Source organism: Triticum dicoccoides, chromosome 7B (assembly GCF_002162155.2).
Source record: "Triticum dicoccoides isolate Atlit2015 ecotype Zavitan chromosome 7B, WEW_v2.0, whole genome shotgun sequence".
Classification (NCBI taxonomy): domain Eukaryota; kingdom Viridiplantae; phylum Streptophyta; class Magnoliopsida; order Poales; family Poaceae; genus Triticum; species Triticum dicoccoides.
This window is the reverse complement of record NC_041393.1, coordinates 2,930,416-2,942,297: the sequence shown is the minus strand read 5'-3', so window position 1 is coordinate 2,942,297 and position 11,882 is coordinate 2,930,416. Positions and strand designations below refer to the sequence as shown.

The 11,882-nt window shown below is 48.8% G+C and overlaps 1 pseudogene; it reads right to left on the bottom strand.

Annotated features, from left to right (window-relative positions):
- Positions 1-2,680: 2,680 nt before the first annotated feature.
- LOC119336871 lies at positions 2,681-10,047 on the bottom strand (annotated as a pseudogene).
- Positions 10,048-11,882: the final 1,835 nt, after the last annotated feature.

The following is an 11,882-nucleotide window of genomic DNA, read 5'->3' as shown; positions in this document are numbered from 1 at the left end:
GAGGAGAGGGGCAGGCGCGAGTGGGAGAGGAGCGACGGCTAGGTCATCTCCATGCGAGCCGTCGCCTTTTATACACCCCTAGGCAAAATGTCGAAAATGCCCTCGGCGGCCACCTAATTTTACAGGCGGTGGCACGAAACGGGGGTAACTACTCATTTCTATAGTGTCCATCCCAGATCCGACGGACGAGACTCTCCAGCGGCTTGATCCGACGGCCCAGATTGCATCAAGCCACCCGATCCCAAATCGCTGAGGAACCGGAAGGAGAGCTTCTATTCTTATTTCTGGATTTGGCACCATCTTCATAGTGCATGTCAACTTACTAGTGCCATCTTTTGGCACCACATTGTGAAGGCAGTGTCAAACTAGAGAAAATAGAGAACCGGAGCATCCTCTGTTGTCTCTGATGCCAAACTCTTAACGCAGTAGATTAATAGTTTTAATTCAACTATCAACGGCAAACTGCCATCACAGAATGTCACTTTTATTCCATGGTGGGCCCTATAGGTAAAATAATACTCCCTCCGTTCCTAATTGTAGTGCGCATAAGTTTTTCACGGAAGTTCCGCAATGTAGTGCGTACTTCTAGCTGCGAGCGGTTTTGGACGAAAACACCCTCCCACCGAGCAGCGCAGGCTCCACCGCATCGTCTCTCTCCCTTATCTCTTCTCGCAGCTTTCCCCCCACCTCGACCTCCTGTAGTATGAACGCGGAGGGCCAGCTCCAGCTCGGGCGAGCCCACACAGGGTCGGCGGCGCAAAGCAGGGCCACCAGCCGCAGGAGCTCGGCGAGCGCGCGGAGCTCGTCATGGAGCCGTCGACGAGGCTGGGGCGCTGGGCGAGTTTCTTGGACATGCATAGAGGGGCAGCACGCCGGGGTCGCGGTGGCTGCGGCTCACAAGAACCAGAGCCCAGAGGCGCCGCCGATGCTGTTGTTCGAGGATGGGAGAGTGCGACTCCGCGCCCACGGCCGGTATCTCCGCGTCTGCCATAGCCGATGTCTTCGCGGCCACCACGTGCAAGAACGGCGTATCCGCGTCGAGCGCGTACATGGCCGACAGCGACGCCGCTGCTCGAGGATGGGAGTGCGCCTCCGCGCCCACAGCCGGTGTCCCCGCATCCGCAATGACCGACGTCTTTCCGTCCATGGCCGGCGGCGGCACGTCCTGGGCCCGCATCCCTGGCCGGTGTCGTCTTCGTGTCCCCGTGTCCATGGACGGCGGCGCAGAGCAGGTTCACCAGCAGCGGGAGCATGCGCAGCTGCGCATCGCATCCTGGCGGCAGCGGGAATCGACTGGCGGCGGCGGGATTGGACCAGCGGCAAGGAAGGTGTTGTCACCACTCCGAGAACGCCGCCGTTCTTGCAGATGGTGGCAGCACGCCGGCGTTGGCTTCTTGTGCGGCAGCGGCAGCGGCTTAAAGGAGCCAGAAGAGCCATCCACGCCCACCGCGTCCAGCGTCCATGGCCAGCGTCGCCGTGTCCTTGGTCAGCATCCCGCTTCCCTGGCCGGTTTTTTGCTGGCCGTAGACGCTCGCGTCGGACAGACATACCAGTGTACTAGTACTGCTAGGAGGGACAAACCATGGAGGAGCGAGGGCTTTCTAGTCCAAAAATAAACGCCAGCACACACATTGGTACCTGCGCTGAAATCTATGCGCACTAGATTGAGGAACGAAGGGAGTAGTACATAAATGTTGACGCTCTGACGTAATAGTGCTTGCACGACGCGCCATCGGTAGTCTGATCGCCACGTGAATCTCCACACACGGATGACATTCACTCACGAGTTTCACCAGCGCGACGCAATCTCATTCGTTCAATCAGGCGAGCGGTCGCCACATCGTCGCGTCCTTACGCCAGCGCAAGGGAAAGGACCGATGACTCCTCATCATAGCCAGTGGCGGAGCCAGGAAATCCGGATGAGGAGGGCCGAGTGTTCTTAAGTCTTGCTGGGGAGGGCCATTCCATCAAAATACACCATTTTAATAGCAAAAAGATCTCATACTAAAGCAGCATCAATTAATTTAGTTCGAAGAGAGTAGTACACTTCTCATATTTTTATATATTTTTTAAATATACAATGAAATTAGAAATACAGAAAAAGGAGAAAAATAAGACCTGGAAAATCAAACCTAATCGTGATAAAAATAAAATGAAAACCACATCAAACCGCATCCCATAAAACCAGAAGAAAACCAGTGAAATCACTGTCGACAAAATACTGGTGTTGGGCCTGTGCACGAGCTGCCGCTAGTGGGCGAGCACTATGTACTGCTCGCAGTAAGTGGTATACAGTGTTTGCGCTGTTGGTTCATGGTTTGTCGGACAAAAATTACAAAACCAAAAGAAATTTTTGAATAAAGCCATAGATGAAACATGTGCTTCTTCTAAGGTCGAAATGAAAAACAAGCTTGGACATCTCAGATGAAATATGTGTAGACATTTGCCCCACACATATCCAATTAATTCCTTCTTTGTGCGGCTACCCTACCAACCACAACACACACACCTACCTCAAAGAAGAACTCCAACTTGTCGGTAATCATTTCTTTTCTTTCTTCTCTTTCTCGAAAAGGAAAGTATATCGTATATTTCCTCTCACCGACACTGGCTACAAGTTTACAGCAACTCCATCGACCGACAACGACGAACCAACAGAACAATAGCTTCTTCCTCCATCTTACAGAGGGTGGATTTGCAATGGCGTTTCGACACGGATTAGCACCCTCCTCCTTTGGATGGGCAGATCGAGGGTGAGAGTGGATTCGTCCTGGATGTCATAATCAGCCAGAGTACGCTCGTCTTCAAGCTGCTCCCCATTGAAAACAAGGCGCTGCTGATCTTGGACCTTTGTCTTGACAACGTCGATGGTGTCAGATGGATCAACCTTGATGGTGATCGTCTTGACGAAGATCTCCATCTGTTGAATGAGAACAAAATTTTGACATAGTGTAGAACAGCGGAGCGATAATTTTGACTATTAAGAAATATTTTTCAGACTAATTAGAGGGAGTAACAATTAGTAATTAACAAAAGGGATGGGCATTTTGTTCAGATCAGAACAATCAGAACGACCTGAGCATGTCATGAATATCTTAACATGAATCTGTCTTTCAGATACAACCCAACAGATTATCACTGCGAGCACCAGCAGAGATTGATAAAATTAGCAAGATGTTAGACTGAAGTGAGTGTACCTTGATGCTAGCTCGAGGAAGCGGAGGGTCATCGAGCGTTCTTGCTTCGTCTGAAGCGCGAGTAGAGAGAGATAAGTCGCTGAACTTACGCCCAGCCAATTTCCAGCGGGTTTTTCCATCTACTTTCTGAAACATGTGTGGCGAATTGATTTCAAGCGACGCTTCGGCTGGCAATTCAGACGACTCTTCAGTTCACCGTGTTAGGTAATAATCTTGACTCGTCTACATTGAGTCAAGATGCAAAGTTAGGTTGATTAGTTGTCCGGCTGGCTGCACGCCCATGGCTAGTCCGGTTCGTATTCCACTGTATGTCTTTCAGTCCAAGTAGCACACATTCTAGGTTGCATGTACGTGTCCAGTTGAGATTGAGTCCTAGCAGCTTAGGAGGTCTAGTACGAGTAGGTTTAGGTCATTTGGGTCGTGGTTTGTGTGCATATATAAGCACAGCTAGGGCGGCAGTTCATTGTAACACCGTGGTGAGAAAATCGGAATAGAAAAATCGCACTAGTGGGAACAGCAGGGAAAACTTTCCTAAAGCAGGCATCACTACGAGTTTTGCACGAGCAAAACAACAACTGTTATCCCGTGCTATACTATCTGTTGAAATTATTGATACTTGGTCTTCTCGTTCAACAGATGGGGATCTTTGTCGAGACCCTGATACGCAGGATAGTCATCGTTATGGTCGATCCATCAGATACCGTCTACGATGTCAAGGCAAAGATTGAGGATCGACGCACTCTAGCTGACTACGACATCAAAGGGATGCATCGACTCTCCACCTCGTTCTGCACATCCAGAGAATCTTCATCAAGAAGTTGACTGGTGAGACCCTCGTTTTCGAGGTTTAGAGCCCAGATACCATCGAGGATGTCAAAACCAAGATCCATGGTAAGGATGGTACCCTGGTGGACAAGCAGCGTCCCATCTTTCGAGGAAACTAGACCTGGAATTTTGCTGCACTGTATATGTCAAGCAAAACTGTTCATGTGTTTGCCAAGATATACTGCAGTCAGCAGAGGCGTATACCCGTTATCACTAAAGTCCATCATCTTTATGAGATAAAACTGATGGTTCAGATTAATACTGTGAAAGTTTTGTGCACCCAGGTGCACCAAGTGGAGGCAGCAACGCAAGTTGCAGTTTACCTAAGCATCTACCAGGAAGCAGTAGCAGCCTCACTATCAGCATTGGCACAACCGTGCAAGCAGTGGTGTCTCCTTGTGTTGACGAGACCGCCAAGGGAGAAGGCGAAGGATCATGTCCGCACTACCCAAACAGCCCAGCTGCCTCCATGCTGTATCAGAACAAGAGGACGTATGGTCTCCCATAGGTGGGTCAAGACAAGAAGCAGCTCATCAAGGAGGTGGTGAAACTAAGGATGGCGCATCTGCACCCAGGAGAGGAAAACGACACACATCAGATGTGATGCAGCGTGGTGAGACTGCAACAACAGGTTCATTGCCCATAAGAGAAAGAAACTCTGTCTAAGGTGTGGCGGCAACACAGGCTTGACCCTTGGCGCCAGGAGTGGCTCAAGGCAGTGACGGCATGCAAGACTGGCCTGCGACAACATGGGCCAAGCAGCTAAGATATACGATACAGTCTGTTCCTAGCCTAGATTGTTAGTCCTCTATATAAATGGGACCAAAAGACGAATTAATCAAGGAAGAAGAATTGCAAAATATTCACTGTCTACTTTGTCATCCCAGTGCCTAATTTAATTCTCTGCCCAACAAGCCATGCCACCCCTCCTTCCCAGCGGCTGTCAGATCATGCTCCAGCTAAGTTAATTTTTACGAGGATTGCAATGCAATCCCTTGTGTCGCTATGCTACTACCAAAATAGCATTCATGGATGCAAGCTATCGTATACCAGAATGCAACAGAACTGAATATTGCATCTCTGAGATTTGAAGACACGTGCCACAGAAGAATTTGATGGTTGCAAGAAACATAACTTGTTTTTGTTCAACGAAAATGCTAATGAAACACAAGTTTTATAGCAACCACGGTTTAATCATCATTTGGGACATGCCAAAGTACCAACAACAAACCTAGTTATGGAAGCAGCTTCCCGGCCATGAAGCAGGCGAACTTATTGCTGCGGGAGTACTCATACGGCACCCCAGCGACCGTGAGCAGCCGCTCGAGGACCTCCTTGGCCTGGTCGGGCTCCGCGGTCTCGCACTCGAGCTCGTAGTTGGTGCCGAAATCGAAGTGCGTCTCGTCGAGCTCCAGCACGAGCCCTTGCCCCTCGCCCTCCCCGAGCTCATACACGCCGCCGCGGTTGAGAGGGGCGTGGACTCGGCGGCGGATTTGGCGGCGGCGGCCTTGGAGCGGAGGTGCTCCTCGAGCTCGTCGCGGTCGGAGCTGCGGAGCTCGATGCGGGTGGGCTGGCGGCGCAGCATCGACGGATGGATCTGGATGGGGATGGCCCTGTAGGTTTCGGGTGCGGCGAGCGGGCGAGGGTAGCGATCAGGGGAATGATTCCTGGACGCATTGGTCTGGTTGCATATCCGGATTTGGGAGTGGCTTGTTATCAATGATATTATGACATGTCAGTCAATGAAAAGCTCAGTTTTTAATGGAATTTGTAGTACCTATTTTGTAAAAATTCTATGGAAATGAGCAAGTTGACAGTATAAGAACTCTGTTGTGAACTCCACTCTCCAACACAAATGTAGTCTGACATGTTAACACAACCACTATCATCAAACAAAAACCTCAAGCCATCAGCTAGTTCTTTCCCAGGAAGATGAAAATACAACTTCATTGATTCCTTGAACTCCAGATGGTCTTTCAAGTGCCCTTGAACTTCAAACAGTGACAACTTGTCCCTCTCAATCACTGAAAGTGCTTCATCTCCCCCCACATAATCCAAAACATTACCAATGTGGATGAACTGACCCCCAAAATGAAATTTGACATTCAGAATCTCACTAGGGTCCATGATTGAGCTGCAACAAACAAGAGTATATCACTACATTGTGCTAATCCGAGCAACTGGACTGACAAAAACGTACAAAAAGTCGCCAAAAACCCTAACTCTGTAATCGCACCAAAGCCCCAATTTTTCTCTCTGGAACCCTAACACTAACACTGCGATGACAGCTTAAATTGCAGCCACAGGAGGAGGAGGACGTCGGAGACAGTACCTTTGACGTCGCTCGCGTCAAGCCGTCACAATCGCCACCGCCGGAGCCGATCACCCGCCCGTCGCCATTGCCGCCGCTCGAGCATGGGAATTTCAAGGGACGCCGCGAGTGGGGATTGACTGCCCCTTGCGTGGGCTGGCTCTAATTAAGAGCAGGGGAGCGCTCTGGGCCTTATGGGCCGGCCCAACTTTTCTCTGCAACGCGCCCAACAACCACCGATCCCGGCGCAGGTCTGCCACCTCATCAATCCCTGTTTGGAAGTGCACTCAGGGTTCAATTTGGACCGGGATAAGAGAGTTGAGAGTGCTGATTACCGGGATTAGGAGTTGGGGGTTCGATTTAGCTACGGGCTACGAGTTCAGGGTTCATTCTGGACTTTTTCCGACGTTCGGGTGACCAAGACCACACAAATTAGACCCCTCAAAAAAAAGACCAACCACATGACACATGTGGTAAACAATCCAACCAACTTAAAACACAAGACCATACAAATTAGGGTGTGATGCTATACATTTTCTACTGGAGTGTGATCCCATGGTTATGATAGCAATAAATCCGCTCGGTTGTTGGCCCCTCTGCGCCGAACGCGGTCACGGACCATTGCAACATGGGTCATGTTGCGCTTTTGCATTGTAACTAGCAAGATGCCCATGAGTTGCATGGAACATCAAAGATGCATTTGTATGAGTAGTTTATCTTGTGGGAGAAAAGGATGAATAATGGAAGGCCTTATTTGCAAATGTGGAGAGGGGTGTGAGTATCTTTTTGCAAAATTACAGCATGGGTCATGCTGTCGTCACGTTCGGCTTGCCTGACATGGGATTTTTGGTCCCCCATTTCAACATGGGCCGTGTTGCAGTCAACATGGACATGGTTTTGCAGGACCAATATTGGCGTATCCAACTTCATCATGGACAGAACCAGGATGAAAAAGTTGCAGCTTTAATAGCAGAGGAACCTACATAAAACCTCCGACCAGCCAACACAACACTTTCGATTTCACTTGCAGAAGCAACATCTTCATAGCATTCATAGGGTATGTCCATGCGAGAGGTAAAAATGATGCACGGTATGCCTTGTTGAACTCCTTTCTACCTTCCTCGCTCAAAGAGTTGTACACTATCAAGCAACCCCTAGCAAAAAGTGGAAAATTGCATTGATAAGAAAAGATTAAAGGTGACTCAAAAATATTAATGGCGGGTTACTATCTTTGAGATGGTCTTTGAGAATAATTAAACTCGTCATCCATTTCTTGCTCTGTGTATCTCTTAAACAGAGCCTCCACGATGCCATGGATAGTGCCTAGCAAAAAATCCTGGACACAAACTGGTTAGTTATAGTGAAAAAGTAATAGGCAACATAGAAGTCATGAAGAGGAAAATAGTTTTATCTCTTTGCCCAAAGATATCACTCTTGTACTCCTATTCTAGAGTAGTAGCAAAGGTGAACGGGGATCCTAGTGCAACCGACCATCCAAGAGCAAATACATGCAGGTGCTTAGTGCATATATATAATTGCATGTCTTCACACCAAAACGATAGTTGAGAAGTGTTCAAAATACCATACTTGGTGAACGGCAAAGCTAGCATTGAGGCCAACACCATTTACTTCTTTACCCTGAACATACAATCTCCGGCCGATGGGCCCATTCCCTTTAGGCATACAACAACCTCGCTGATGTTCTTTGGGAAATCAAGGACATGTGGTTGCAAATGTCCAAGGAGAAAATCCATGAGATAAAGCAAGAATATTGTTTGGTTTCATGTGAGAGAAGATTTTCTCATAGTTGTTCGCCTGTGAAAAGTAAATGAGAATTTCAGTTACAAGGATAAAATAAAGTGATGGCGGGCCTCGACAAATGTATCATGCAAGTACCAGCTCCTAAAACTGAGCCTTATCTAAACAAACACTTGACAAAGAAAATCTTAAAATCATGCAGAAAGCTAGAGAGCATGATGCGCACCTGTGCAAAATCTGAGATCAATAGAAGCACAAGATCGCTACCCGAAACCATCTGCCGTATGTCTCCCAATGTTCCATTCTCCTTAGTGAATTCAGCTGCACATGCTTCCTCAAAGATTTAGAACCTTTCATGAGACCAATCTGAAAGCGAAAAGACAGCTTATTGACCCACTGACATGATAGTCCAAAGTACATACCAAATGGGACAGAATATTAGCTGTCACATACTTTCCATATTGCAAGTTGTACAATATCAATTGCTGACTTTAAGCAAGAACGAGTGATAAACAATGCCTAGTGCAAGTTATAGAGCCAAAGAAAACAATAAACAATAGTTGTTGGTTTTCTCTCAGGGCTGCAAGCCAAACCTTCAGAGATTTTCACTCAACACACGGTAAAAAAACTCAATCCCATGTCTAAAGCTGGAGATACATGAGAATAACAAACCTTAATGATGATGTCAGACTTGGCTTCAACCAAATAATCTTTCAGGTTCCGGGCCTTGAAAAAGCACTCCGAAAATATTCCTTGAGCAAGTGCACAGACTTACAGACTGTAAGTCTCTGAACCCAAGTAGCAGAACAGAACAAATATGTGTGAACCCCGTCACTCAATTTGAACACACCGAATGATGTGTATATCCAAGCGGTGTCTCGAGTAGATAGACATGTAAATCTCGAGAGTGGGGGAAGAAACTGTACTGCGAGAGGAACAAAGTGAAGATGGGACTGAATTTCGGAGCCCCATCCGATGATGACCCATCTTCTTGACGCCCATGCCCGGGAAGCAGCGGGAAGAGGTTCCGCCCGCTCCTCACGATGTACTGCAGGGTACAATACACACAAAACAAAAACATCAAAACCCAATCCCGGGACGGATATCAAGAGTGATGGAGTGGGAGAGGGGGTGCGTACCTCCTCGTGGTCGATGAGGGAGACCTTCTCCTTGTTTAACATGGCAGTGTCGATGTCGAGCGATGACATGGTGGTGCCGACCATGGAAGCGCACGCCCTAGACTGCGAGGGACGCATGCGAGGTGGGATGCGGCCGGGGAGAAGGTGACGGAGGAGGATGAGCCTCCTAGGATTTTGGGGTGGGTCAAGGGGGCGAGTGTGGCTGCCATTGAGGAGGTGGGACACGATGGTTGGGAGACGGCGATGGTTTGCGGCTATTTGCAGGGGGTGGAAGAAGAGGTGGGTGTGCGGTGTTTTCCTTTGTGGTGGAACATGTTCAGTCAACTTAAATTGCTAAGTGCACATCAGAGAATGGATTTGATTAAAACTAGTTGTTAGATTGAGTTTAGTAGGCCTAATCATATGATGATAATGGGTCCGTGTACGTTTGTGAGGGATACTTAGAGAAGATAATCTTTGCTCTTTTATAAGTATATGTAGAGCTCGGCCAACGCTTGGTTAGGAGGACATCGGTATCCCCAACCCACTGGAGTTCAAGTTATAAACACCGATGCACGCATTTTTCTGGATTTATTTCAGGCCTTCCGACAATGTGCATTTAGTGGTAGAAGACTTTTCCGTCGACTACGAACGCGTCTATGGTGATTTCGTTAATCTCAAAATGATTTGCTGGCTCAATCTTATGGAGGTGCTCATAAATTAGACTGTATGTGTGAATATATATGCATATGTATGAGTGTATGCATATGTACAGTTATGAAATTGTAACCGTTCGTATTGATGGTTCGGTTACAGATCCTCCAGACGAGGTTCCCATGGTTCTGATTTGCTACTTGGGTTCCTCTTACGATTCGTCTTCTTCCTCGTAGAGCTGGTAGAGGCCGGCAACACGCGCGAGTCTAACTCGGATGCTCGTGGGCCCGTGACGCTACATACCTATAAAACCTTCACCGCGCGGTCTCCTCCCCGTACGCAGCCCAACCTCAGACCTATCTCGACCGCGCTCCGACGACACCGCCCAGGAACCAATCGCCGGCGCGACGCACCCTCCATAAGAATCGCTCAAGGTACATACGCGAGCTGCTAACCATGTCCCGATCTAAGCAGCAACCGATCGAGTTGCTGATGCTTGAAGTGCTTGTTGGACAGATCGATGAAGATCCACGTGAGGTTGCTAAACAACACGGCCCACGATCTCGAGGTCGAGGGCTCGGACACCATCGGCAGCGTCAAGGCGAAGATCATGGAAAAGGAGGGAGTTCCACCGCAGCAGCAGCTCCTCTTCTTCGCCGATGAGGGGCTGGAGGATGCCCGGACGCTCGCGGACCATGGCATCGAGGACGGCGCCTCGGTCTGCCTGGTGAGATTGGTGCATCGAGGACGGCGCATCGAGGACGGACCTAAAGCAAACAACCATATAACGAGATTCCGAGCGTCATTGGGCTCGGTGAAACTTAACACTGATGGGTCATGGTTGGAGGAGGACAGTACAGGTGAAGCTGGCATGATTATTCGAGACTGTACATGGGCCATCATCTTTGCCTCATGCCGTTTCATCCCTCACTATGCAAGTGTGCTTGAAGCTGAGATTGCAGCTATCATGAAAGGGGTGTCTCTCGCACTGGATAGGAGCATAGACTGGCTGTTGATCGAGACGGAGTGCATGGCGGCACTAGTACACATCACATGGACACCAGCGCATCAACGCGTGAACTACGGCGGGGACGTCATCCAAGCACTGACGCACAACTCCACATCAATGAACGACGGCAAGCAGGCATCCTTGCTGGACACACGCGTGCAAGTCGCATGGCAACAACACACAACACGACCACACTGCACGAATTCCGCCCGGGCACCCCACAACGGAGGAGGACGATGGGGCTGGTGGAGCTCCCCTCGATCCTGCCATGGATGGCGCGTCACCGAATCTCGTTGAGGTCGATGGGATCGGCTCCGGGGGCCTCAATGGGAGGGGAATTTGTGGCCATGAGCCATGGACACGGCGTCGGCCTCTTCTAAGAGGGAAGCCACCGCTTCCCCGCCACACACCGCTCCACGACCGTCTCAACTAAAACGCGGGGAGGTGAGAGAGGAAGGGGAACACCGACAAGGGCTACGGCGGGGCGCGGGTGGCGCAACTGCTGGTGCGGCCTGAGGATGCTGGATCGATGGGCGGCACCACGTGGGAGTGGGGCAAAGGGAAGGGGAGAGGGAGAAGAGGAGGGGGCTGGAGCAATAAAGGGCGCCGGCCGCATTATTCAAAAGTTATCCCTCCGGTCGTACTAAAGCAGCGTCAATTAATTTAGATCAAAAAGGAGTAGTATATTTTTCATATATTTTTATATATTTTAAATGTAAAATAAAATAAAAATACAAAAAGGGAGAAAAAGAAAACATAGAAAAGCAAACCTAATCCTGATAAAAATAAAATGAAAACCACATGAAACCGGATCCCATAAAACCAGAAGAAAACCACATGGGAAAAAAAGTGTGTCACATCCACTGATAAAGATGTCACAACAATACACATTAATCACAGCAGTGTATACAACAAGAAGCACGACTTCTCAACAAAATTCAGATAGCTGGTTTCAAGAAGCATTAGATTCCCCACGACATTACAAAATCCAGAAACTTAACAATTCCATC